Source organism: Corvus brachyrhynchos, unplaced genomic scaffold (genome assembly GCF_000691975.1).
Source record: "Corvus brachyrhynchos isolate BGI_N302 unplaced genomic scaffold, ASM69197v1 scaffold100, whole genome shotgun sequence".
NCBI classification, from domain to species: domain Eukaryota; kingdom Metazoa; phylum Chordata; class Aves; order Passeriformes; family Corvidae; genus Corvus; species Corvus brachyrhynchos.
In genome coordinates this window covers 347,792-374,602 of record NW_008236230.1, presented here as the reverse complement: position 1 = coordinate 374,602, position 26,811 = coordinate 347,792, and the positions used below count along the sequence as shown (strand labels likewise).

The 26,811-nt window shown below is 38.0% G+C and overlaps 1 long non-coding RNA gene across 1 annotated transcript; it reads right to left on the bottom strand.

The window, feature by feature from the left end:
- Positions 1–4,682: 4,682 nt before the first annotated feature.
- On the bottom strand, positions 4,683–26,793 carry LOC108449784. The gene is made up of 3 exons (XR_001866072.1): positions 25,816–26,793; positions 6,421–6,460; positions 4,683–4,885 (listed from the first exon to the last, which is right to left on the bottom strand). It is a non-coding gene; the product is annotated as an uncharacterized LOC108449784 (long non-coding RNA).
- Positions 26,794–26,811: the final 18 nt, after the last annotated feature.

The following is a 26,811-nucleotide window of genomic DNA, read 5'->3' as shown; positions in this document are numbered from 1 at the left end:
CCTGTGATCCATCTCTTGTTTCCAGGCAGTGCCAAGCACTCTTTGATCCTGATAATTTCTTTTTTTTTTTTTCAATGGCTCTGATTAGGTCATGCTGGATCCCTGGTTATACTTGAACACCTTGGCTACAGGGCCTTGGGAAGAGCTCTGAAACTGAGCAGCCAGCATGCTCAGCCTGCAAGAGCTCAATATGCATGATAGGTATGGGAATGGGGAGAAGGCTATGAGAGGACCCAACCTCAAGATTTAAGTTGTGCTTTAGAGCCGCAAATGGCTCTAAATGTACACACATGCAATTCTTGCATTTTACACTGCCGTTTGTTGCACATAATATAATATGCATACAAAAAGTAAGGTGATCCTCATTTGCATTTTTAACTTATTTTCTCTATTGGTTTTCAAATACTCCAAAATTTGAGGCAGAAATTGATTACTGAGTGCAATACCTGTAGTACTCTGAGCCAGCCAATGAAAATGTGCAGACTGGAAGTGCTCTGGTGCATTTGCAGAGGTCCTCTTTCCGAGATGGGGCCCCCAGGCCCCTGCAGCCTTTAATCAGCTGAAACTGGAGTGAAGTTGTCAGCTCCTGCTTGTATTCTGTCAGCTTCAGTATCACTTAGAGCATTTCTGACAAACACACAGCGCACATTTAACAGTCAATCTGTGGGCAAGCTTTTGATTTTGCAGGAAACTTTCTAAAGTTCCACTTTCTACTAGGGAAAACTTGTTAAGTTATTAGGGAGGTAAATGGAGAAATGCTTCCTTCAATCAAACTCTTTTGTTTTATGGAAAAAGCCAGCTGTTATCTTTTCTTTAGCAGGATGATGGATTGGCTCACTTCAAGGTGATATCCCAGTCGATGCAAGACAGAGCAAAGGTTATCATGTGATGGTGACACCTCTCCTCCTGTCAGTCAAACAGTGCCAGCCATCCCACAGAACTCCAGCAGCCTGATATTATGAGGGATATTGTCATATAAATTATTCACACTGAAAAATTTGTTCAGCTCTGGTATGTTTATAAGTTTCCCATTATGAATTCAAATTTGAAGATATTTTCCAGCTGCACACCCTTCCCAAACACCCTTCCCCCCAAGTCACAAGCTTCAACAACATACAAGTGTTAAGTGTCACTCTCTGGGATGAGTGTCTTCAAGAGAAGCTGTTCCATTATTTTTAAAATAACAAATGTATTTCAAAATAAAGCAATGCCCCAGACACAAAAAAGAATTCTTTTAATGTGTAAATTATTTGAAGATTTTTGCTTATCCCTTTCCTTTCTGATGCCTGGTGACTTTTTTTTTTGTGAGTAGTTTATGGGCTAAACCTATTATTTGCTAATTAAAGGTCCTTCTTTCTCCTCTTGGGAGTTTAAAATCTCTACTATTATTTCTTCACAGAGCTCACTCCTACAATATCCCTGCTGTAAATGCAGCTGACTCCTTCCTAACAATTATAAAAATAAGGCCATTGCACATCTGAGCAGTCTGGAAGGGTACACAGAGAAGGAGGACAGACACAGTTTCTTCACAAGTCAGATCAGTCCCTAGCATTCAGTTTCCCCACAATCCCCATGGTAATGGCATTGCAAGAGGGAAATTATTGTAACATTGCAACACTAAGCTCCAATAACCACACTGGTCCCTGGGGACTCAGCTATTTGCTGCCCCACAACATGGAATATTTCCTAAATAGGCTTCTTCCCTAACCCCATTAAAAACACAGTCTTTCCAAGAGAGAACAGAAACTTCTTTGAGGACACTCTAAGAGTTACGAGTCCTCAGAAAACAGTTTTGGATGCCTTCAATGCCATTCCTGTAAAATGGGAATGAAAACAGTTCTGGTCTCCTAAAGGCACCATATGAAGGTTATGGCAACCTCATCCAGACAGAAATTAGGAAATTAATTCTAAATTAATTAGATTTTAAATTAAGCATTGGGGTAATTAATATGTATGTGGCACCAATATGTAACTATTTATTACTACTAGTATGAGTGTTGTTGGTATCACTTTTACTATTTTTTTTATTGCTGTAGCACTTAGAAGCTGTCACTACAGATAAGACTACTGTTGTACCTGCAAAACAGAACAAGTCATGGTCCGCTCTTCAAAGGATGCAAGACCAGTGGCTGTACTTACGGGAGCAGTTCTGGTCCTACCAATACAGAGAGTTGCCTAGTGAAATCTGGAAGATTACTTAAAGAAAAAAACTTTTTCATTCTTGTTGTTTCCCGTGGAAGTTAGGTGCCCTATATGCATTAAAACCCAGGCCAGGATTAGACAACTGCAGCTAGTGACAAAGAGCATACACATACACTGGCAGACTTAATAAACTGAAACAGAACGCATAGCTTTAGGAAAAAACAGCAGCAACAAACTTTTGCAGACTTCAATGAAGGAACATTTCCAGTCATCTTTAAAAAGAGAAAAGGTTTCACACAAAGTCAGCCTACCCATCTTGCCAAAAAGAGTCAATGTAAAGCCACCCATCTCTATTACACATTAAGTAAGAGGCAGACAAATGAGAAAATAAATAAATGTTTATTTATACATATATTTGAAGAACCCTACTTTCCTGCAGATGACATTCATCAAATTCTCACTGTTTCTCCCAGTCAATTCTCCCCTTCAATTAACCAATAAGTCAATTTGTTCCTTCTCCGTCAGAAAAATCCCTGCTCAGCAAAAAATGCATCATTTCACTATCAGATCAATTTACCCTTCCTTCTCGCTGCTCGATCGATAATCTCTGCATGTCCTAAACAACAAACAGGTCACTGGAAAGAAACCTGCTTAGGAAGTTTCTCTGCTATTATTTGGCATGCTACCTACATATGGTTGGCTTGCCAGGCCCTTCCTGAGCACACAAACATGGCAAACATTCAAAACAATACTGTAGGGTACTGGATTTTAAGACAACAGAAAGATCTGAACTGAGCTTATATGCCCAATAACAGTGCAGCTCTTTGGATAACCGGTGGAATTATATGTTAAACCAGAAGTACATGCAAAATTTCACAATATCATCAAATTAAAAATTAAGAATGTAATAAATAACTGCACCCCTTTTAGGCAGTATAAAGCTTTTACAAATCATTCTATCCCACTGAACTATTCTGATTGAATTTGATAAATGTAACAATAAGAAGTGCCCATAACCAAAGCCCTAGACATCCAGAGACTGCAAATAAAGACAGCTATGCAGAAAGAAAAAAAAAACTGTCTCAAAATAAAGAATGGCTGTAAACCAGGCAATTTCATTTGACTTCACCAGAAATTATCATTAAAGTTCAGTACATTCAAGACGTGTTTTCTAATCCAAAATATAAGGAAATATGTCATTAGAAAAACACAACTTCTCCAAGAGGTTGCACCTTCAATACAAAGCATATACACAGGTACAAACCCAGCCCTGAGTGAAACACAAATACCATATAACTAGACAAAGTCACAGTGCACAGCAGATAATGGTGTGAAGAGAAAAATAAGAGACATTTAGTTACATAAAATGATGCAATTAGCTAAATTGGTTATGATGCTGGTATCAGTGCTTGCAGCACAGAAAGGGCAAGGAGTTCACAGATACCAGAACTTTTGGCAAAGTACAACAAGCACCCTATTTGATGATCAGGGAATACTTTTTTGTGAGATTATATTTTGGGGGGTTTCTCCAACATTTAGAAATATAAAGATTTAAAATATGCACTGCTAAAAGCAATGGGTATTCATTTAATTTTTTTTTTTTTTTAAGTTCTGCTGAGTGGTTTTTTACTTTGGGTTTGAGGTTTTTCTTCCTACTTCAATTGTTCGATCTCTGTAGCAGTGAGACAGGATATGGAATTTGTTTTATACTTCCAACTGTGTATCAAAGCAAAAGTGAAAGTTGCACCTTTTTCTCTGAGATCTATTAAGGTTTGTGAATATTTTCATAATTAGAACCCTATTTGAATATTATGAATAAAAATACATTAAATACTAAAGAGTTACTGTTCTCATTCAGTAGCTGGTTTCCTAATCTGTTTTGCCATTAACTGATAATCTCAACATAGTAGTCCAAGTTAGTCTTGGGCAAAAATTTCCAGCTGAATGTTTTATTTAGGGAAGAATGCAAATTTGGGACAAGAAAAACTGTTCATAAACTTGTGCTGAATTTTGTTAGTAGGTCACCTGAAACTAAATAGAAAGAAAATCACAAAAGTCAAACCGCCCCTTTCCCCTCGTTTTAAACAGTGTTTCCAGTGATTGACTCAAAATGATTCTTTTCCATTCTAGGGAAAACCAGGTCTCAATTTAACCCACTTAAATATTTTCTGAGCAACTGTAAGTTATAGACACCAAAATTTCCCTAAAAACACCCAGGGAACTGCGGTCTCCTTTGGGAGCCCAGCTGTTTTTTGAGTGCCTTGCAGGGAACATCATTTGCGTCAAAGAGCTCCTGGTGCAAAGGCTCCTCCCTGCAAGGATGTTGTGTCTTCATTTACGCACTAACAGTACCTTTGCAATGAGATGGGAGATCCCACAGCACCTCCAGTTAAACTCTCTGGAGGATAGGGGGGACCTTATTGCTCTCTACACTACGCAACGGGAGGTTGTAGCAAGGTGGGGTCTGGTCTCTTCTCTCAGGTAAAAAGTGACAGAATGAGAGGAAATGGCTTCAAGCTTCACCGAGGGAGGCTTAGATTGGATATTACAGACATTTTTTCACTGAAGGGGTGGTCAGACACTGAAACAGGCTGCCCAGGGAAGTGGTGGTATCACCATCCTTGGAAACGTTCAAAAGATGCGTGGATGTGGCACTTGGAGATATGGTTTAGTAGTCAACATGCTGGGTGCTGGGTTAGTGTTGGACTTGATAATCTTTTCCAACTTTAGCAATTCTATGATTCTGGAAAAGAGATGGAGATTACTGTTGTAAAAGATGCTACAAAACATACAAACATTAGAAGCCTTTTCAACTGAAAAGCTAGAATAAGATACAGCTTCTTTGAGACAAAAATATCTTCACTTTTGAGACCACTTAAGTCTACATCTATAGCAACTGGCTCACAAGTCAGCCACAATGTGTTATGGTGAATGGGGTGACATCAGACTGGTGAGCTGTCACTAGAGGGGTTCCCATTAAGCCCCATCCTCAGCCCTGTGCTCTTCAAATGACTTGGACGCAGGACTGGAAGGGACACTGAGCAAGTTTACAGATGATACAAAACTGGGAGGAGCTCTTGACTCCCTTGAAGGCAGAGAGGCCCTGCTCACAGACTTTGACAAACTAGAGATGGGCAATCACCAACAGGAAAGATCAACAAGGGAAAGTGCTGGATTCTGCACCTGGGACAGGACAACCCTGGATGTACAGACAGACTGGGGAATGAGAGGCTGGAGAGCAGCCCCATGGAAAGGGACGTGGGGGTCCTGGTCAGTGGCAAGTTGAACATGAGCCAGCAGTGCCCTGGCAGCCAGGAGGGGCAGCCGTGTCCTGGGGGGCATCAGGCACAGCACCTCGAGCTGGGCAAGGCAGGGGATTGTCTCCCTCTGCTCTGCACTGGGGCGGCCTCACCTCGAGTGCTGGGGGCAGTTTCAGGTGCCACAATATGAGAAAGATATTAAACTACTAGAGGGCATCCAAAGGAGGGCTACAAAGATGGTGAAGGGCCTTGAAGGGAAGCAATATGAGGAGCAGCTGAGGTTACTTGGTCTGTTCAGCTTGGAGAAGAGGAAACTGAGGGGAGACCTCATTGTGGTCTATGACTTCCTTATGAGGGGAAGAGGAGGGGCAGACATGGATCTCTTTTCTCTAGTGACCAGTGACAGGCCCTGAGGGAATGGCCTGAAGTTGTGTCAGGGGAGGCTTAGGTTGGATTTTAGAAAAAGGTTCTTCCCCCAGAGGGTGGTTGGACAATGAAACAGGCTCCCCAGGGCAGTGGTCACAGCACCAAGCCTGACAGAGTTCAAGAAGATTTTGGGCATGTGGTATGGCTCTTGGGGACAGTGATATGCAGGGTCAGGAGCTGGATTTGATGATCCTTGTGGATCCCTTCCAACTCAGCATATTCTTTGATTCTGTGATTCAGTGATTCAGTAACAAGTGGGACTGCTGGACACTCTGAAATCCATAATATATACACACAAATTTCACATTATACAGTTCATACAGTGAACATGTATATATTGAATCTCATTTGAGACTGAGATAATATAGACGTGAATTTATTTTGGATCACAGCTGATTATATGTACCTTAAAACCCCAGCATAGTGAAATAATCTCTCCTTGAGCTGCCCTAGGTTGGATAAACATGGGTTTGGCACTGTTACCCCCTGACTGTAAGAGCTGCGTGGTGAGGAGGGAAGGACGAACCAATCTTGCAAGATTGCACAAGATTATGGAGGGGAGAGAAGATCCCAGGACACAGATTGCACCTACCACACTTTTTGTGATCATCATCCAGTGGCTGTCCCTTAACCTGGGAGGAGAGAGAGAAAATGGAGAGGATATTTTTTTCTATTTTTGACTAAGCAGTTTGCTTGCACATTGTGTGGTAGCAGGGAACAATGCCCATAGATCACTTGACCAGAAAGAAGTTTTTACACTATTGCCCTTGAAATCCTTATTTTTGTTATCCACAGGGCTTATGACTTCACTCCCTTTCTCCTCCATCCCCTTCCCTTCCAGCTCCCAGTAGCAGGGGAGGTTGGGCCAGCCCGCTCCTGGCCCCAGAGAGGAGGTGGCAGAAGGCTGGCCTTATTTACCTTAGCCGTTTCCCCGTGTAATCTGGGTAATCGTGTGGCTAATCGGCGACGCGGAGGAGCCCCCCACGCCGCAATTCACAATGCCAACCTATTCATATTTCATACAATAGGGTATTTAAGTCATCCCAAGCCTTGCCAAGGCAATTGCGCTCCCTTTGTTCTGATGTTTTCGGCAGGGGTGTCCGGCTCTACTCGCTCTTTCACACCAGCATATGTCCCAACTCTTGCCTGCTGCAGCTGGACAAGGGTGGTTGTTTTTGTTTTGTTCTTCAAAACCAATGAATTGATTATGGCGGTGTGAAATGTGGGTTAAAACAGTGCCCACATGTATGCATACATTAGCCATTTGCTACATTGCAACTTCACAGCAAGGTGACTGACGAGGCAACAGTGCTCATGCTCTTCCATTTTGAATGGGCAATCTGTTAAGCATAAAAGGAAATAATAAATAAAAGACTGGCTGAACATATTGTTTGAAAAATGGCTCACCGTGCTATATCAAAGTGAAATTAAAAGTACCTCTACCCCAATGTACTGCAACTGTAAAGAAAGATCAACTCTGGTTTGTAACAGAAGATTACAGGGTTCACATGTATGGATATAGAATATTAAATACAGACCACATTTTTGCAATAAAGATATTCACCTTTATATACTGCCTATCTCACATTCAGCATGTAGTGAACTCAACAGCCTTATAAATTATACGATCTGATCCCATCTTTGAACAAAAAAGCCCACAGTAAACTCCTGCAGTTCAGTATTTACCTCTCATAAGGGTGTGTTGACAGTGGATAGGAATTGGCAAGGAGACACTGCCTTAATCTCCTAGGCTGGACCATCAGCTCTCTTTCATCCCTGGCTGTTAATGGCAAAAAGTCAATTCTCTCCAGAAACTCTTTTACAGCTTGTACAAAACAGGTCTTGTGGCTCCATTTCTCTCCCAAGGTGTAAAGAAGTGACACATCATAGCAACTGCCTCAAAATTAATACTACAAGCTTAGGCTAAGGTCTGCCACAGAAATGACTTTTTTGGTTTTATGAATAACCCTAAATGTATTATAAAGTAATTTAGGTAATTAAAAAAAAATGTCATATGACACGCTAGAAGATCTCATTCATTCCTAGTTCAAGTTCATGATACTTCATGGATGTATTACTGGTGCTGAAACGTGTCAGTCATGACTTTTCTCATAAATGCCTGAGCCATGTTCCTTGGCTTGTGTTCAGCGTAGGGAAGTTTACACCTGTGCTCTGTATTACAATCAATTTTCATTTTTTACTCCTAAAATTGGGGAAGAAACCAGTTTTGAGCCAATTTTCCACAGAAAGCTAAGCTTTCTAGGAAGAGTTAATTAATTAGCACATGTGCAATATTTTACAGTCTTATAAATAGTACTGTATGGTGTAAAGTACACAATAGGAAAAATATGTACAGCATGGTCAGCTAGTTTTTTGAGTGCTTAACTGTAAAATTAGAAACCAGAAAATTCAAAATCTTGAGGGAAACAGAAGGCATGACACAGACATATTTAAAATTTTATTTTGATTATCAAAGAAGTTACAATACCTTGTTTCAAAATACAACTTTTTAATGTTAGAATCTTGAAACCCCTTTATTTCCCACTCACACACACACACACACACAAATCACAAAATAATTTAAACAAATAAATTTTCTCAAGACTAATCTTTCAAGACAAAATCTGGCACTAGAATGTGCAGCAGCAATCTATCCATACATCTCCCACTGAAGTCAAGCAGATTTTGTTCAAATTGCTAGCAGTAGAATTTATACCACTTGAAAATGATCCTAATACAGCTAAATTTTCAAATGGTTACCTCCCCCTGCACCCAAACAGCAGGGACACAGCAACAGCAATATAAATGTGCTAATCCCAGCACGATGTATTCCCACATCTCCCTGTATCAAATCATTCTAAAGGGTTTTCAATATACAAGTTAATTAGCTACAATGAAGCAGCAGAGTAACATCTAATGAAGACCGGGGTTTAAAATACCAGAATTGGCCTGTTGTACCCTTTTCTCCATCTTTAATATCAACATATTCTTTCGAAATGGGTTACAGATATGGTTCAAGTATAATTTAACAAGAGACAGGTGGCATTTAATGAACAGGATTATTTTGATTATACGTGAAACATAGCAGACATTTTAAAATATGTATTTCCAGCAACATCTACTAGAACACCATTTCATCTCAAAATGCTGCTGCCACACAGTATCTATCTATCTATCTCTATCTATCCACTTGTAATGGGGAGCAAGAAGGTGACACCATTTTTTTGCTGAACACATGACATTATACTCTAATTACATACTCTGTTTCTCATTTTTTAAAACAATCAGTGCATGGAAAAGCAGTTGTGTACATTCTAAAGACATAAAAAATTAAATCTCTGTAAAACTAATTGCACAAAATTAAAATTATGCAAACACAAATATCTGCAACATACAACTTGCAGAGATAAGTAAAAAGCAACACAGGAGAGTAAACTTATTTACCTAAGAAATATCTACGACTTTCAGAAAACACCAAGATGCATGTTTCGGATTTAACTAAGAAAATAAAAAACCCTAATTAATTAAATTAAGGTCCTGATCCTGACAGGAAATGGAAGTCAATTAGAGTTTATCCATGTGAATCTCATAGCTGGAGTGGGACGGAACACTCCCTTTTGCTGTCTGTCAAGGATGAAACTCATCTTGTAACCCCGCCACTTCATTAGCACCTTTCCAGCACATTATCTTTGCCCTAATCCTTCTGTCACTTTGGGGATTCAGGGTCATTAGAGCATTGAAGGGCCGATGTTATTGTCGTGGAGGTGTGAATTGATCACTAAGATGACAACTGGTGACAAGTATACTTTATTAGTCTGCTACTTTGCTTCTTAATTGCTACTGATTAGCCTGTCTGTTAAAAAGGAAATTTGGACTCCTTCTGCCATTGCCAAAGATTACACTGATTTCTAATAGGACCACTCCCCCTAAAGGAGCCCATTTGGACACAGTATATTTGCCCTACTCAATGGAAGTATTTATCTGAGTAAAATCAACAAGGTAGGGCCTGGGCCCTTTAACCCACCCATTATATTTTGTTTAGCTTTTGATTGAGAGAATTTCTCTGTTAAAAAAAAAATCAAGTACTTCTGATTGCTTTGATTCCTTTCCAAAGTAATGAATAAGATAATCTTTTTTTTTTCCAAAAGTCCCATTCTAGACATGGCTGTGCTTACTATTTGAATGGATTTCCCAGAGGAAGAGCTGGCTCTCCAAATGTCATATTGCATTTCAGCTACACATTAAGACAAAACAAGAACATAAAAAACCCCAAAAAACCTGAAAAAAACCAAACCCAAACGTCTGCATCTTGCCAGATTTCACATGCTTCAAGTCTTAATTGCTGTTGACCACAAGAATTACACTTATTATTCAGTTTTACAGAACTCGCTGTTTAAAAAACGTTTAAACAAGAAAAGGGGAAAAAAAAAAAAAGAAAAAACTTTTCAAACTAGAAAACTAGCCAGGATAGTAAACAAATCTTAATGCAACATAAATGTACTATCATACTTGCTCAACAGTGACAACCTTTGGATTATCAGTGATTTTGTTTCAAACCTGGGGGAGCATTTCTATTACATATCATTCTTAGTAGCAAGGAAAAATGAATGCAGAACTCTAAAAACTCTCTGTTCTCTTTTTTGACGTTGATTAAAAAATAACAAGGACAACGAAAAGAAAGCAACTCCCAAATCTCCTATTCCTACTCCTAAACCCACATAAAAATCGGTCTCTGTCTTAACACTCCCTTCCAAAATCCAGTGCTAAACCTAAATCAGCAAAAAATAAAAACTTTAACAAATGTCTAATCTTGGATTTTGTACTAGAGACATTATAATATGAATCTAGGTGCTCAGGATGGATATTCGACCTTCCTGAGTCATCTGAATTGTTCCAGGTTATTTTACAGAATCAGTATTTCACATCCTAATTTTCAAGGATGACACATCTTCCAAGAAAAGAAATTGCTACATAAAATGCAGATTGGCTCTTTGACTTTAATTATGGTCAAAAGAAAACTTCAAACAGCTTGTGTAATAATCTGATCCCTCCCTTCCTCTTCTAACCATGCCTACATAGAGCTTTTGCAGAAGCACTTGGTTTGCTTATTAAAAAAACTTGAAGATGATGGGAACCTTTAATTAATTTTTTATTTTATTTCACTAGAGAAAAATAACAAATACCTATAGTGTTAGTTGTCCAAGAGTAGCTTTACATGCATGGTCCTGTTCAAGAAAAACAAAAGTACTTTCATTTTATCTCCACAGGTTCATACAAAGCACATCTGCTCCTGACTAGAGTGTTGTTTGGTCCCTTCTTCAAAAAGAGAACCCGATATTGGTATTTGGATGGAAGTCCCTGTAGACTCCATTTTAGACTGTACCTACTTCAACTTCACTAGTTTGGGTTTAAATATTTTAATTTAACTAACAAATAACCCATAAGTGGTCAACGCAATTTCAGTCTCAGTGACTCACCTTAGTTTTCCTTAACCAGTACCTTAACAGCTTGGCTTACCTGAAGCAAATGGGCCTGTGTGGAAATAATCCCCACACCAACTGCAAGAGCTATAGGGTTGATGAAAAAGAGGTTTGGAAGACAGAACATTTCTGTGAAGTAAATGGGAGAAAGTGAGCACTGTCGAGGTTGCCCCTGAAACCAGTGTCAGTGCTTGCTTTACACAACCTGCCCTAACAAATGTAACCGTAGGGAATACCTGTTACCTGGCAGCATTTCTGGAAACAATCACACCTGGATATTCATGCCTGAAGATGGGTGCTAAGAAACAGAAGACACAGTAAGGGCATTGAGACAGACTGGTGCAGGGAGATGCGGCTGAGATATTTCCTTACCATCGCCATGCTGATGACTCAAAATTTGGTTCCCACAGAACATAATTACCTTCCTGCAACACAAAACCAGTGAGCAGCTCTTCCTGGAAGGAGAGTGGCTGAATAACCATAATCTGCTCGTTATGATTTAGGTAAATCATAAGGTCATGTAGATTTTTGGTTTAAAAAAAAAATAAAAATTCAGGTAAGTAATCCCTGCTTGTCTGAACAGCTTAGGGATTTGAGATCCTTCTATTTTACATTAGAAAACATGGACTCTCTGTCAGACAGCCTTTATGCTTTAGTGGAATTAAGTGTCAGACAGCAATTTCTGTGTTTTAGCCACTCCATGTTGTTGAGTTCTTCGCCCCAGAACTCCTCAAATGTCAGAGTAGTATTGTCCTCTTGTGGAAATTTCCACTCTACTGAAATTTAAAAAGTACACAACTATCTCTATTGAAAAAAAAAAACCCCAACAAAACATATATATATATGTATTCCAAGTCAGTAAAAAAATTCACAGAAATATCTTTAAGGAAATTTCTCTCAAAGAAGGTAGACCTTACATGATGTAGGAAAACAATAGCCCAGAAAAAAAGATGCTGAACACCCTGGAGAGGGGAAACTCAGTGTACTGCAGTGGCTAACTGTCCTACCTTGATGTCCCAGACAGGATGGCATTGTGGAGAAGCAAATAGGTGATACTAACGCTACATCTGGTAATGAGAAAAGTGCTACTGGAATATACTTTGATGTCCATACATAAAAAAATGGGTCAAGTAATCGGAAAAATTTAGAAGAATCACACAAATAAAGGACTGAAAAATAAGACAAAAAATGGGAGAAGACTGTAAATTTCTCCTGGAGGAAAAGATCTAATATCAAAAGGGAAATTAAGACCTCCCAGCTAAAAATTGGCAATAGTTGTACTTTGAGCTGAAGGAGGGCATATATTTTTCAGGAGGGTATATATTCCTTTGCAATGACTGAGAAGAGACTGTTCAATAACAGCTGATCCACTCTCACAGGCAGAGCTGACCAATTTTCTGAGAGACTTGCTCTTTTCAAGCAGAGCATCAGCAGATGATAACGCACCAGAGCCAGCTCCAGGGTCCCTGTGGCAGAGGCCACAGGCTGATGACAGCAGAGATCAGATCTAGACATAGCATCTCTATATGAAATATCCTTAATACTACAGATTTTCTTCCACTGCCTGAATAATTCTGGGGTTTCTTCCCTCCCATATTCTTGGCTCCCCAGCCCATTGTTCCAGTGTATAGCAACCAGGCACAATGCAGCTAGTACATATCCAAGGCCCTGTCACGAACAACCTTACTAAAAGAGCCTAAGGATGCCACAGCACACGTTCACTAAGAAATGGATGTTGTCTTTTCTTAAAAAATACACTGATATTATGCATGGGTGTTAGCAGGACTTCTAGTTCAAGAAATGGCTGTTTGGATAGGTAAAACACATGAAGTCCTGGTCAGATTGATAGATGAGCTCAGACCTGTGGCATTTGGATTAAAGCAGTATAGAAATGAATCTTATATTTGACATTTAAAACACTTTCAAAGGGAACCTTTTCCACTGCCTGCACTTTCTTAAATCACAGCAGAAAGAACGGCCATGGCAGAACAGTGTGAGAAATTACTTTCCAACTGCTTCTCTGTTTTCCCCTGTTATGACTGAAGACATTAGTCCCTGAATCATTTTACATCCTGGCATTATGTGCAACAACACTGTGTGTAAGAAACAGATAATGTAACAGAAAGAAAATTTGAAAATTCATTTCTCCTTTCTTTCGGACAACATCTAGATCATATATGTGGGTTGTGGCAGCTCCAGTTGAAAGAGAAAAAAGAAAGAAAGAAAGGGTGCTTTTGGGGGGGCATGACTAAAAACTTTAGATTTATGTAGTCTGACTCCCATTTCCCGCATGACCTTGGCAAAGTCACTTATTGTAACATTTTCAGAAATGGATGCTATTTCCTCAGGCTTTCATTCTCCTTCTCATCTCCAGAGTATATGACTGTTTTGCATGTACAACCAATAGCAAAAGTAAAAGTCTCAAGGGACTTTATGGAGTCTCTGGATCTTGATCCTTTCAGGGCTTCAGAGCTGTTTGATGTAACACACATATAGCACGATTTGTTAGCTGTTCCAGGACCGCTCCCACAAAACTTTGGGTTTATGGACTGCCAGAGTTTTCGAAGCCCAGTTTGAGACAGCTAAATCAGCCAGATTAAGTCAGTGAGAGGTATAGTGGTTCTAAAATATCATATCTTTTCCCAGCTAATTTCTTCCTACCACATGACATGAAGCATTTAATGACTGAAGGACACAAAACTGAAAAGTAAGTGTTCACCTCTCCCTTATTTCTCAGCTCTCAAATCAGGGCTCTAGCTATTTTTGAATGGTTGAGGCAGAAGAAAGGAGACAACCACTGAATAAGTTGAAGACCTTCATACTTGGAGGAAGTGAAGGGATATGTTTTATGCATATGCTTTATACATGAAGGGCTTTGTATATTTGCTAGAAACTTGCATTGATTCATAAGAAACATTCTCTCAAACCCAGATATTAAGGTTAAATTGGCAACTGCAATCTCACTCTCCTGCAGGGTTAAATAAATAGTACATACTTTAGGACTGAAAGAATCGATCAGAAAGGAAGGACTATATCAGACTATAAATACACACAGACTGAAGTTCTGCTAATCTGCCTAATTAACTATTGCAGGATATTTAAGTACAGTGTGTATGTCCTCTTTATTGTCACCAATCACTCTCCTGCTCATATTCAAGCTGAGGTGGGCTACCAACCTTCACAATCATCAGAAATCACATTTTGGTGAATATTCAGGCAAGTCTGGCTGAGCACAGGAAGTTGAAGTGCCCTAACAGGGCTTGGAAAAACATCAAACTCTCTGCTGGTGTTCATCCCACTAGTTTTAGAAATTCTCTTATTCTTATCTCAGGACAGTTCCATTGATGCCACTTAGGGTTCTCACTGAACTTCATTTTACTGTGCCCATAGGAAATGTCATTTCTCATTGCCATGGCTTTCACTTTTATTTCCACTTTCTTCCTTTCATTTGTGTGCACATCAAGCATTCACTAGCTAACATTTATTCTCTTCTACTTATTTTCTTTTTTTTCAGGAATATATGTAAGCATGTTATCACTTAAATGCTCTACATAGTTCTTGTTAGAGGTTCTATTAAGTTAAAACTATGTCAAGGTGAAGATATACCTTGCTTTATATGCCAGGTCATAAAAACATCTTAGCTTTTCTGAATATTCTGGACTGAAGGTTTTCTCATAAAAGTTCTGATGAACCTATTCTTTAGTTCCTTTGAACAGCTCTAACCACCAGCAGCAGGACAGGGGACTGTCTGCCACTCTTACCAGCAAAACTCCACGGGGAAATAATCAGCAAAGAAAGGAAAGTGCACACATTTGTTTCAGTAGTTAAACCAAAAAGATCTGCAGTGAAAGTCCTCTGTACAGCTGACTATAATATTGCACACCTGTAGTGAAATACTGGCAAGTAACTGCATCAGTCACTGCTTTCACTGCCTTTTACACTGGAAAAATCCAGTTGTACCAAGATTAGCCAATAAAAGTAATTAAAGCAGATGAGTAAACCATAATACAGGCACAAAATACATAAAATTAAACTAAAACATTGGAAGGGGGAAAAAAAACAACACCTGGAAAAAACCAGGAACCAACAAAACCAAGATATTAATAGGATCAAAAGAACCACCTGCGGTATTCACTTGAGATTCCCTCAAAATATGATGAAAGATGTCACTGTTTGTTAAAAGAAAAACCAAAAAGGTACTTGATTCCAATAGCTTTCTTAACTGCAACCTTCTAATATTTTGGAAACAAAGAAACTGCAGTACACTAACTGTTTGCGATGAATGCGAACACAAACTTTTTAACACCTCAGTAAATACTTGAGAGAGAGCATTACTCTAATATCTGTAAATCAGGGCACCTCAAATTAACCCCACATTCGTTAAAAAGCTTGCTGATTTTATGTTTTTGTTATCATTCTGATACAACCCTGAGAACAAAAGTGCTTAACAATTCCAGTCAAATAGGATCAGGGCATTAATTCTTGTTTGGATGCAAGAGCAACATAAATCATCTGTTCCAGGCTAACAATTTAAAGAGTGCACAGCACATTATGTTAAATAAAGTATTAACACTGAGTTAAGGACTCTTATTAAGGGACTTTGAGAGTTCTGGCTCACATTACCTTACACCATTTTTTTAAATAACCTTATTCCAGCTTTTAAATCCCATAATTATTCCGTAACAGTTTTGTCAGAAAACTCCAGTTGCTAACCATATATAGCTGTATATAACCCCTTCAGTTAAATTCTTATTCATATTAGCAACCTGACCCACATTAATGACTTTTACATTTCAATATATATATGACTTTGTAATTGCAAGATGATTAAATAAAGTGCACTTGATAATCTAAATTTCTGTGGTTTTTGAAACAAACTGCTGAAATAGGGAAGAAACAAATCAACTTTATTTGTGCATGCATGTGTATGCTTCCACATGTATACACACACTTTAATACATACTTGTGGTGTGTCTTGACTCAGTCATTTAGCAGAATGACTTCTTCCCAGTCACTTTCAAAGTCTGTCGATCAACTATCTGAGGCTCTTCTGTCATGAGGTCTATTCCTAATTTCAGTGGATGTGCTAGATCTGCTGTTGTGCAGACACGCATGCTAGACATTGCACAGAACTAATTGAGATCTTTAGATGCTGAGAGTGCAAGAATTCCTTAGCAGTGAGGCTGATGTGGTAGCAGGAGGGAATGGTGGGTGATGCATTCATGAACTTATACATTGGATTGTACATCAGGTCAGACAGGCCATACCCATCACTTGTTCTGAGCAGAAGAGACACTGCTGCCCTAATTGCCTTGCTCCAAGATGTTTTTCACAGCCTCCTTTAACAGAGTTTTGTTTTCCCTCAGTGACACCTGTGATCTCTTTGACTCAAAGAGGCAGGATTGTGCATGTCCAACATATCTAGAGGGCATATGACAACTGTATTTGTTTATACAAATACTTATCGACAGAGAAAGAGCTCTCCAATAGTACAGATAATTGATGTTTAGCTAGAAATTGGAGAAAGCTTTGGAAATTTTTCCAATTGCTAAATATTCAGATGGTCTAAAGTCAGCAGTATGGAACAAATCTAGCCAAAATAACTTTATGTTACAGTAGCTGTTAGAGATGGCAAATAATAACTTTGAAAAAGCAGGTCTCTTACTGTCTCTACTTTTTGGCCCTTCAGTACAAGAAAGACAGGGCCAAACTGGAGAGAGTCTTGCTGAAGAGCATTTGCATGGGCTAAAGATTGGAGCTCTACATAGGAGTTGGACTGGATGCCTCCAAAAGTTCATTCCAGCCACCATTATTCTATTACTGTGATAGTCTTTCCAGCACATCTCTTCATTAGAATTTATTTGAAATATAACAGGAATAATTAAGGAGATAAAAAGGTCCCAGGGATTATTCTGGTCTATTCCATTTCCACCTTTTCCTTAGCCAGATATTCCATCTGACATAACTCCATAAAGCTTTAAGATAGCTAAGAATGTAGCACCCAACCCTATTGGATTTAAGTACATTTGTCACAGAAATTGATTGGAACAATTACCTGAATAAATAGATATAACATATCTTTTAGTGCCATAAAAGTGACATGACTGCAGGTAAATCATATGAATAATTACAACCAGGAGCCCAGGTTTTCCAATCACTTTCCATACATACTTTGAATTGCAGGGCCTTCTGGTGTCTAATTTACCTCTTTTTGTAGAGAAATTAAAGAACAGATTTACCGTGATGGTCAAGCTGCAAGGTACCAGTTAATTAACGGGAAAAATAAAATAAACGACACTTTTAAGAAACATTGAATTTTGCTTCATCTTTGTTACTTCTCACAAGTATTGGTACAAACACAGTGTCAAGAGAATGAATTTTTATGTCTGCAGCTGAGATTAATTCATTCATGAAATGAAAATAATTTTGTGAAACAAATAAACCTTTCTTCAGGCAGAAGTGAAAGCAGCTTATAAAACCTTACCCAATCAGAGAAAATAAGAAAACTGCGTGATTGAGATAACTGTTCTGATAGATTGTATGAGCTATTTAATTTTCAAAGGAACTTTCCAAGCAGAGAATCTGTGGGAAAATCAAATATGAACATTGTTTACATGACATGTAATTGAAACTTTTTCATTTAACATTTTAGACATAAAATTCCATTTTAGAAAAAAATGATCAGTTCTATTGGAATGGTCTGTTATCAATTTAAAACAAAAGCTAAAATGGTCAAGAAAAATAAATGGAACAAAGACAATGTAAAATTTTTCCCCATTTTAGTACACAGCTCAGTCAGCTTTAGAGCTGGGAAGATTCCGAAAATGTCTGGATATACTTTTAAATACAAGTAAAGAAACTGTTTTCATGGAAATTTATCTGACTTCCCAACCAGCTCTGCATTTCACAGAAATGTTTAAGTTTCTACAAAGTAAAATTTGCACTGAAGAGGCTAAATATTACTGAGAAAAAGAGGACTACATTTTCTGAAAATAATAGCCTGTTATTATGGACACATCATCCATCTAAATAATTTACCAAAGCTGTTCTGTCTCTTACATCCTGTAATAATTTAATTTTTGATTTCGGATTTTTGATCTCAACAATTTTTCTTTATATTAGCATAAGTGTGTGTATTTGTGTCTTGCTCACTCTCTTTTCGTATATTTCTATAAACTAGAGGAACATACCTGAGACAAACTCCAATAGATAAGAAAACTTGGTGTGACAGTTTTGACTGACCTTTTCTTTCTCCCATTTTAGCTTGTTTTATTTTTGATTAACATAATTATTTCCCAATTCACCATAATTATTTTTGACCCTGTGTTTTCTAACAATTTTGGAAAGGTCTGAACTGTACAAGTCATGACTCTATGAACATGAGCATGTTCTATTGTACAGGGTGGTGTCTAACAGATGGTTTGGGAAACATCAGGGTAGCATTTTTGCACCTTTCCTGTTTCAGCTGAAAATTATTATTGTGAAATGTAGCTGAACCTCTGCTTTGAAGACCCCAAGGGAGAGCATGCAAATTTTTATTTCAGAGCTCCGTCCCAGCTTGGCCAAGAAATCCTGAAGTGTGCCCCATCACTGCTGATTCTGTTCCCTCTGAACCGGATCCTCCTCTAGTTGTGTTGAAAGTCCCAGCTGTGAGCAAATCCATTTAGAAATGCCAGGGGAAGTAAAAGACAAAAAAGGGTTTCTGCATTTGTCTGGTCATTATTTCACCAGACTATGAACTAATGTTACTGATTCAAAATGCTTTCTGACAGTTTATATAAACATGCAATGTCTGGTGGAGTACCTAAGGATTGTCAGCCTGGAAAAGTAGTGAGGATTCACTCTCTGGGTCATTAACTCCAGCTTCCACCCACATTCATGTCAGGCCCTCAGCTTCTGGATGAAATCAGAGCAAGTTGCCAAGAACAACACACGAGAGATAGCTACATGTTTTCCAGCCTCAGGAAAAATCTAGTTCAGATGGGTACACTCTGAAATTCGGACCACAGTGTAGATCTGTTCTTTTTTTTTTCTGGTCTCTGCCTGTGTGAAACACGTGAAGAATTCAGACTCTTACATTTGCCAAAACAATGCTAATATCAAGTCAAACATGAACAACTTAAAATAAACATCACTGAATCTTGGTCTAAACTGGAAAAAAAACCCCAAACAAGTAAAAACCAGTAAGACTAGCCATAAAGCAGATGGATAGAGTTACTTGAGCAGTGTAATGTCACTGATACTTACAATACTAATCACAAAGATTATGGAGCTCCTTTAGTTTCCAGAATTTATTCATTAGACCCACCAATTCTCTTTATTTTCATATGCCAAACACTAGTCCTTGGAGTCAGGGAACTTATTTATTTATATAGACTTCTACAGACTTATAGTGGAGTTCTTCCTGTCGGCTGAATTCTACATGTTAGTTTGAGAGACCAAAACACTCATATGCCGTGGAACCCCAAGGAGATGAACGAAGATGTCCTTCCCAGACCCTTCCAGTCACCGACAGATTTGACAATGACACAGAGGTAACAACACTTCAATTAAGTTCCCTTTAGCTATGTGGAGTTGAAACTACTGTTTAAAAAAAAGATAAATAGTCAGGAGTGGAGAAGAAAGAAACAGTGCTTTTTTTTGCTGAGATAGGAATTTTCCAAACATTTGCATTTCTGTGTATCAACAGACACATCCATGTAGTTTCCCTCTTTGTCAAATAATGTCACATAATGTTCTCAGCTTGGGTCACTTGCTAATACAGGAAGAGAAGGGCTGGGTCTTTCTGAGAGTGTGTTCATTCGAAAAGGTGTTTATTCTGTATATTACTTCAGTTTTCCACTGGGGATGGTTTTGTTCTCAGCATTCCTCTCCCTGAACCAATTTGGAATCAATGCCTGATCTTCTGCCTCTCTTGCAGCTTGCTTTCAGAGTGTTCTCCTTAAGGAAATTATGCATGGAAATTCTTTTTTAGGAGCTTTCACTGAAACCACAAGTCTGTAGCTGAAATGTATACTACCGAAAAATTTTGCCCAAAGCTTTGTCTTGGCTATATAACAAAATTATAGGTGTGGACCAATTTTTGAATTAGCATGAAAACTGCTTTTATGTGCATATGAGAAAGGCCTTTTGAAACATCTTGCCAAAGGCTTTTTTGTCTTCTGGTTGTTATAAGAAAACATAGTTGCCCAAAAGAAAAACCTGATCATGGTTCCACCTTAATCAGATTCACGATCGTGTCCTAATGCAATTTGTCCTAATCCATTTCTAAGGAAGACAACCATTTAAGATTTGGAAAGACGTGTGGGAATAAATATGGCTATATGGAAATCCCCTGAGTCCTTTATTTACTATATTTTGCCAGTTCATAAAAAAACCTAATTACATTTCAGAGAAGAAGCCATTATAAATGCGATGTATATTCTAATACAAAACTCCTCTACCCGGGTGTCCTGCAATCAAACTGTGCTCAGTTTGCAGTCTCACAGTGCATTTTATATCTCTGTGGCTGGTTTTAGAATAATGATGCCATGCTTAACGCACTATAATACTGATCTAACATTTCAGCTGAAAGTGGTGCTATGCTTGTTTTGTTTGGGAAAAGAATGCCTTCTGCTTAGTGTGGTAGCAAATTGCCCTTACAGCGAAAGAGATAATTACTTGATACTCATGGAATAAATTAATTAATACCTGTGCAAATATCTGTACATTCATCCATACACAAACCCCTGTATATTTATTTAATTAAAATTATATGCTCCAGAGAATGAAGAGACAGTTCAGCGTGTTCAGGAATATGTTTAGACATACCTACCCCACGCCATGCACATCAGGAAGAAAACACTTAAGAGAAGATTTAGCTTTCTACATATGAGTTGTCCCATTGGAATTGTGTGAATAAAGTTAACCATAACTGTTTTGAGAACTGGGGTCCTAAAATAATACAGAGGAGTTCCAAATGCAAAAAGGTCTAGGTTTGTTTGCGCTGAAATTCTTTCATGTACTATTTCCATCCGTACACACACATTAAAATATTATAAATGTTATTGTTAAGAAAAATTTTGCCATAAACATTACTGACTATAATAAATGCCATAAACCTGGGGCAAGTCAGCAGTGTAAATAATCAGAGTCGTTCTATTTACCCATTTGTAGTAAGTAGGAGATCATGTAACTCATGAAATTATAATTATCCAACATTTAATCATTTGTTTTTTACTTGAAAAGTTTGGGAAAGAATGTTTTCCTTTTGCACACTCGCATCTGTGGATGATCATTTGTTCTCCAGCTGGTGAAAACTGAGGTCCTAATTCAAAGCTTATCATCTGCGATAACATTTTTATCAGGTGACTGGTTTCACGTACTGGAAAAATTGTGCTAATGAAGAAACTATGGTTTTACGTGGACCCAATAAAGGTCTTTTTTTTGTTTGTTTGCCTGATGAAAAATAGCCCTCCCTTGAAGTCAAAGTTTTGTTTTACACAGGACTGCAAGATAGAAAAAATTGACTCAGTTCCAACCTGGAGCTAAACCTAAAATAGTGGAAAGAATAGTGAAGGAAAATTCCATTACTTGTTCAAAACACATTGATCTTATTTTGTGCAGCTATAATGTTAAATAAGACAAATGGGAAGAAAATAAACTGAAAAGCTGACAAAAATTAAAAATCTTTTTGAATCCCAGAATATCAAAGCAATATTTCAATATGAAATTATTTTTAAGATTTTCTGAATAAAAGCCATATTGGAAAGAGTTTCAATTTTTATAAATCAGCATATTGAAAAGCAAAGTTTCCTCAAAGTGTCAAAAAAAATAGAAAATTAAGTCCTTCTTCATAAAATAGAATGTTAGGTTTTCCTTTTATTTTTAAACACACAGAAGTGAAATATATCCCTTTAATGTTCTAATGATTCTCTATGCAGTGTGCCATAAGACTGAAAAAAAATTGATGTACCCCTTGAAATCTTTTAGGTGCTGTCAGTATGAATTTTGACATTCAGAAAACTTCATGCCTTAGCAGTATCAACAGTCAAGAGACTCAAGAAAAACTTTGGGTGTGAAAAAGGTGTGTTATAAGAGGAACTTTACTGTTAAAACAGAAAGACTAAGATTAGATGCCTCCTGATGCATAAGCAGAATTTGAAGTAATTTGTAATAACTGTGGGAACTTTAGTTTCCAAGAAAATACAATCTCCAACACATTTACAGTTGAATAGAAAGGGAGACACAATACATTTTTGTTTCAGTACACTGCACTAGTAAATCTCCAAACTGAAGTCCTAATTAATGTATGCACGAAACATTGCAGCAACTAAATCCGTCTCCTTTCAAATTACTACATACACAAAATGGAGAGTGCTCTCCTTTGCTTTTTGTTGCTCTTATCACCTTGGTTTGTTGTGGGATTTCTTTTTTTTTTTTTTCCTACATTGGACCTTGCTTTTATTTGAAGAATTATTTTTCCCTGTGTATTTGGTTTCAGTGTTTGGCATATGTTTCTTATGCACGTATCACACCATGTGTAGGCCTGGACACCATCATTGGTCTAGACAATAACACCTTGTACTCATATGAGAAACTTTGGCAAAGTTTGACATATGGCAAACTTTGTACTCATATGACAAAAAGCAACTTTTTAATGTTGAAGAATATTAGAACTAGTACAGAATTGCTGTGTTCTGAGCTGACAGGCAATGAGCATTCAAAAGTAACAAATCCAATCGGAGAGGAAAATAAGCATATTTAACTTGAGACATTTTGGAAAGAAAGGTTGTCAAAAAATGGACATTCAACACTTTCTGAAATACTACCTTCTTTGCACTTGATACCAAAAAAAGGCCCAGGTAACCAAAAATCTTTTTTTTTTATATTTATTTTTAGTATTTAATTTTAGATTTATTAAATCTGAAAGTTGCAGACATAGTTTTTGCAAGCTCAGCATGCTCAACAAGTAACTTTGAGTACCTTTAACAAGACAAGACTGATTTTCCTATTGGGAAGATTAATTTCTCATTGCTGTTGTTGTATAAGTACAGGCCTGTTTTCCTTTGTAATAAATAAAGCTGAAGTCAACACATGTAACCACCGGTATAATACGTGCATGTTGTGAAACTTGCCCTGACTCAAATCTGTTTAATGGTTTTCCACTGAAAATTCAACATCTGCCAACACCACACAAATCTTGATAACTGATGTCATCATGAACCCATTAAGCCTTGGTTTTTAACATGTTAGGAAAACAAAGGGTTTATGGAAGACTGCTAACAGAGGGCTAAATCCTGGAGCCCTTATTCAACAGTAGGAATTGTTCTTTAAGTAAGGTGTGAGTAAGAACATCTTAAGCCTGGCAGAATGTAAGCAAGCTCTTGTTCCACATTAAATTTAATTAACAAAGCCATTCATGAAAATGACACCATAAGATATGAAACCTGTCACTGCAAATCAGCTTTCGTCACTGAGGCTGATTTGGGAATGCATGTCCTGCCACACCAGCTACTAGCTTTGATGTGTCACGGGTGTGATACTGCAGCAAGGAAAAGTCATTTAAATAGAGGGGGAGCTTTGGAGTAGTTAGGCATTTTCCCCTAAGGATCTGAAACTTCTCAGCAGTGGCCATCCAGAGATACACATTGAATAAGAAGGTCCTCATACTAAAATCTCAAAATACACCTGCAGGATCCCTGTAGCTGTAGCTAAGGAAAAAGCTGTGTAGTGTTGAAAGAGTAAGGAGAATCTATCCAGATAGAGGAGGAATCCCATGTTATCTCTAACATCCATACACCTGCAAAACTGATAGTGCCTATCCAGCAGTTTGTTTCCTGGGCACAGAGGTGGTTAATCAAAGTTACAGCATAAGACCTGTGGGGGAGGGAAAGTAATTTAATTAATGTGCCAGCTATCCTTGCCAAAGCTTTCACCAAGATTAGGTTCAGATTGTAAAGAAATCTCCGAGAGAAGGATAATTCTCAACACCTGCGGGGACTTTTATTAGCTGCCTGCACAGAATAGAAAACCTTATGTTAAAGTATTTTGTCTCTGCTCTACCAAACTGACCTCACATGCTTTTATCTGGCCATAACCATAAGCAGATTTTAAAGCAGGCTACAGACGAGATTGCTAATGGGCGAGTGCTCTGTGACAAATCAACTTGAATAAAGTAACCTGTGGATGGAAGCAATCATATAAAGCTGTTCAAAAGGGGATGCCATCAAAACAAGGGGAGGTTTGGGTGCACAGAGGAGGAAGAAAGTGAGGGAGATCACTAGGATCTTTAACACATCCAGGGGAGGCATCTACCTAATGCAGCGTTATGCTAGATCCAGGTCCAGACCACCAGGGCAGAACCTTGGCTTTGTTAAGGTGAATAGAAAAATACCTGCAAACCTCTGGATCTTTTTCTCCTGACAAAATTTCAGCAGTGTTTTTTGTTTGTTTGTTTTGGAGTTTCTGGTTTGTGTTTGTTTGTCTATTGTTGCTTTGGGAGATTTTGTTTGTTTCTTTCTTTTTTTTTCCAGAGGCAGATAATTCTACAACATTGCAGAATAAGGTTCAAAAGTTGAATGCACAGCCACAATGCTTCTAAGGAAACAAAACCTCAGTAAACACCTGATGTGTTTAGAAACATATTGCAATAAATCTAGGAAATTATTATGTTTTGGTACTGCATAATGTAACTCCTCACTAAAAGAAATTCAAGTGAATTTAAGGAGTATTTTTCCATATTTGGTTGTGAAATCATTTGTTTTCATCTGAAAGGAACAGTTACAACTGTCTGGTGGAGGCTTATGAAATTGTTATTCACTCTTGATACAGCGATATGTATTTTCAGCACATATAAACACAGACACGTGCATGGACACGTGCAACGCAATTTCTGCAAAGATTTGTGGCAGGAAAACGTGAATTCTTAAATGTTCATCATTCCAAACACTTTTAAAAGTCTTTCTTTAATCTGTTTTATCCATTTAAATTTTATTTTTCTGTGGTTCAAAACACTCCTACCTTTTTTCTAGATAGAAGAACAGCAAGAGGGCTCTGATTTCCATTCTTTTAGTGCTAACAAAATGAAAGTACTGGCAATTATAAAAAACATCTGTGACTTTGGAAAATATAGTAAAAATCTTTAGATTTTTCCAGAAATAATCTTGAAACATTGCCATAGGCTTTGGTGGTTGTACTTTCTGGTTGCATTTTCTTGCTCCTGTCTCAGTTGTACCAAAATTCTTTAAAATAAAATGTTAATGACCATTCACAGCCCAGTAATATCAGGTCAGATCCTCCCCTCTTCACTCAGGCTAACCAGCATCTCATTCTGCAAGAGGCTTAGTCACCTAAATGAGTGATTATGATGATAATGAGTAAATGCCATGCATATCAGAAAACTGCAGTGACTATAAACTTTAACTCATTTCTCCTTTCATTTTTTCCTAGCAAACATTGCAAAAACAGTGAGTCACCCCAAGTATTGATTGCCCTTTACTTGAGGTGGGGTAATTTATGACACTTACCACTTACTGTGCAGGTGTTGCATTCTATAAAGAGCTGCAGGAGGTAAGGAGAGCAGAATTGTGACGGAGCCCTGCCACTTGCACACATTTGCAGAGGAGTTGCAGAATCAGATGCTCATGTCATGATCCTAAACTTCAGGAGGAAACGTCCTCCCACAGCTTCTGAGAGTATTTCCCACTGATCTAACAGCTCACAGGCCAAAGAAATTCCTGGGCAAATAAAATATATGAGTTCAGAGCTGATACTGCTTTTAACTTTCAGAAAGATGAATGCAGTCTTAGTTTCAACTAACTGTGCACACTTTAAACACTATAAATCTCTAACATTATTAGTTTTTGCAAAGCAGATAATGCAAAAAAACCAAATGCAGTGAGATATTCCTAAAGGTGTTCATGCTTGTCCAGCAAGGTAAAATTGCTGGTAGGGGTCTGAGCCACAAGAAAAAGAGCATTCCAGCACTCTCCACAATCCATATTCAAGATTATGGCCTTCTCCTGCCATTATGTTACAACTTACAATCTTTTTAAACCTATCCCTAGGATTTTACTTTGAAAACAATTCTGTGTATGTATATGAAAGAGTACAACTATTAATCACCTTTTTAAAGACTGTACTTAATGACTAACACATCATTTTCAGTACAATAAGTATCAAAGACAGCTGTGCAGATATCTGTTAGCATTGCTGATACACGTTTCTCTAGATAAGACCTAACTGTTCATCTTATTATAGACGATGGAACTTGAAATGATGCAGGGAGCTGTAAAACGTAACACACTTTGTGTTCTGTGGAATTTGCTTGGGCCCCAGCCCTAAAGAGTACATTCATCAGAGTTTTACACCTGACTAGTTCCACCAGTTGAGAGAGGGTTACTCATGCGTATCATGTTAAATGTGAAAATAAGTGCCTGCAGGATTTTAAGGAGCAACACAGGCACTGAAAAGACAGCATAATCTTGATGGGCAAATCACAGGAATATTCCTCTACCAAAAAA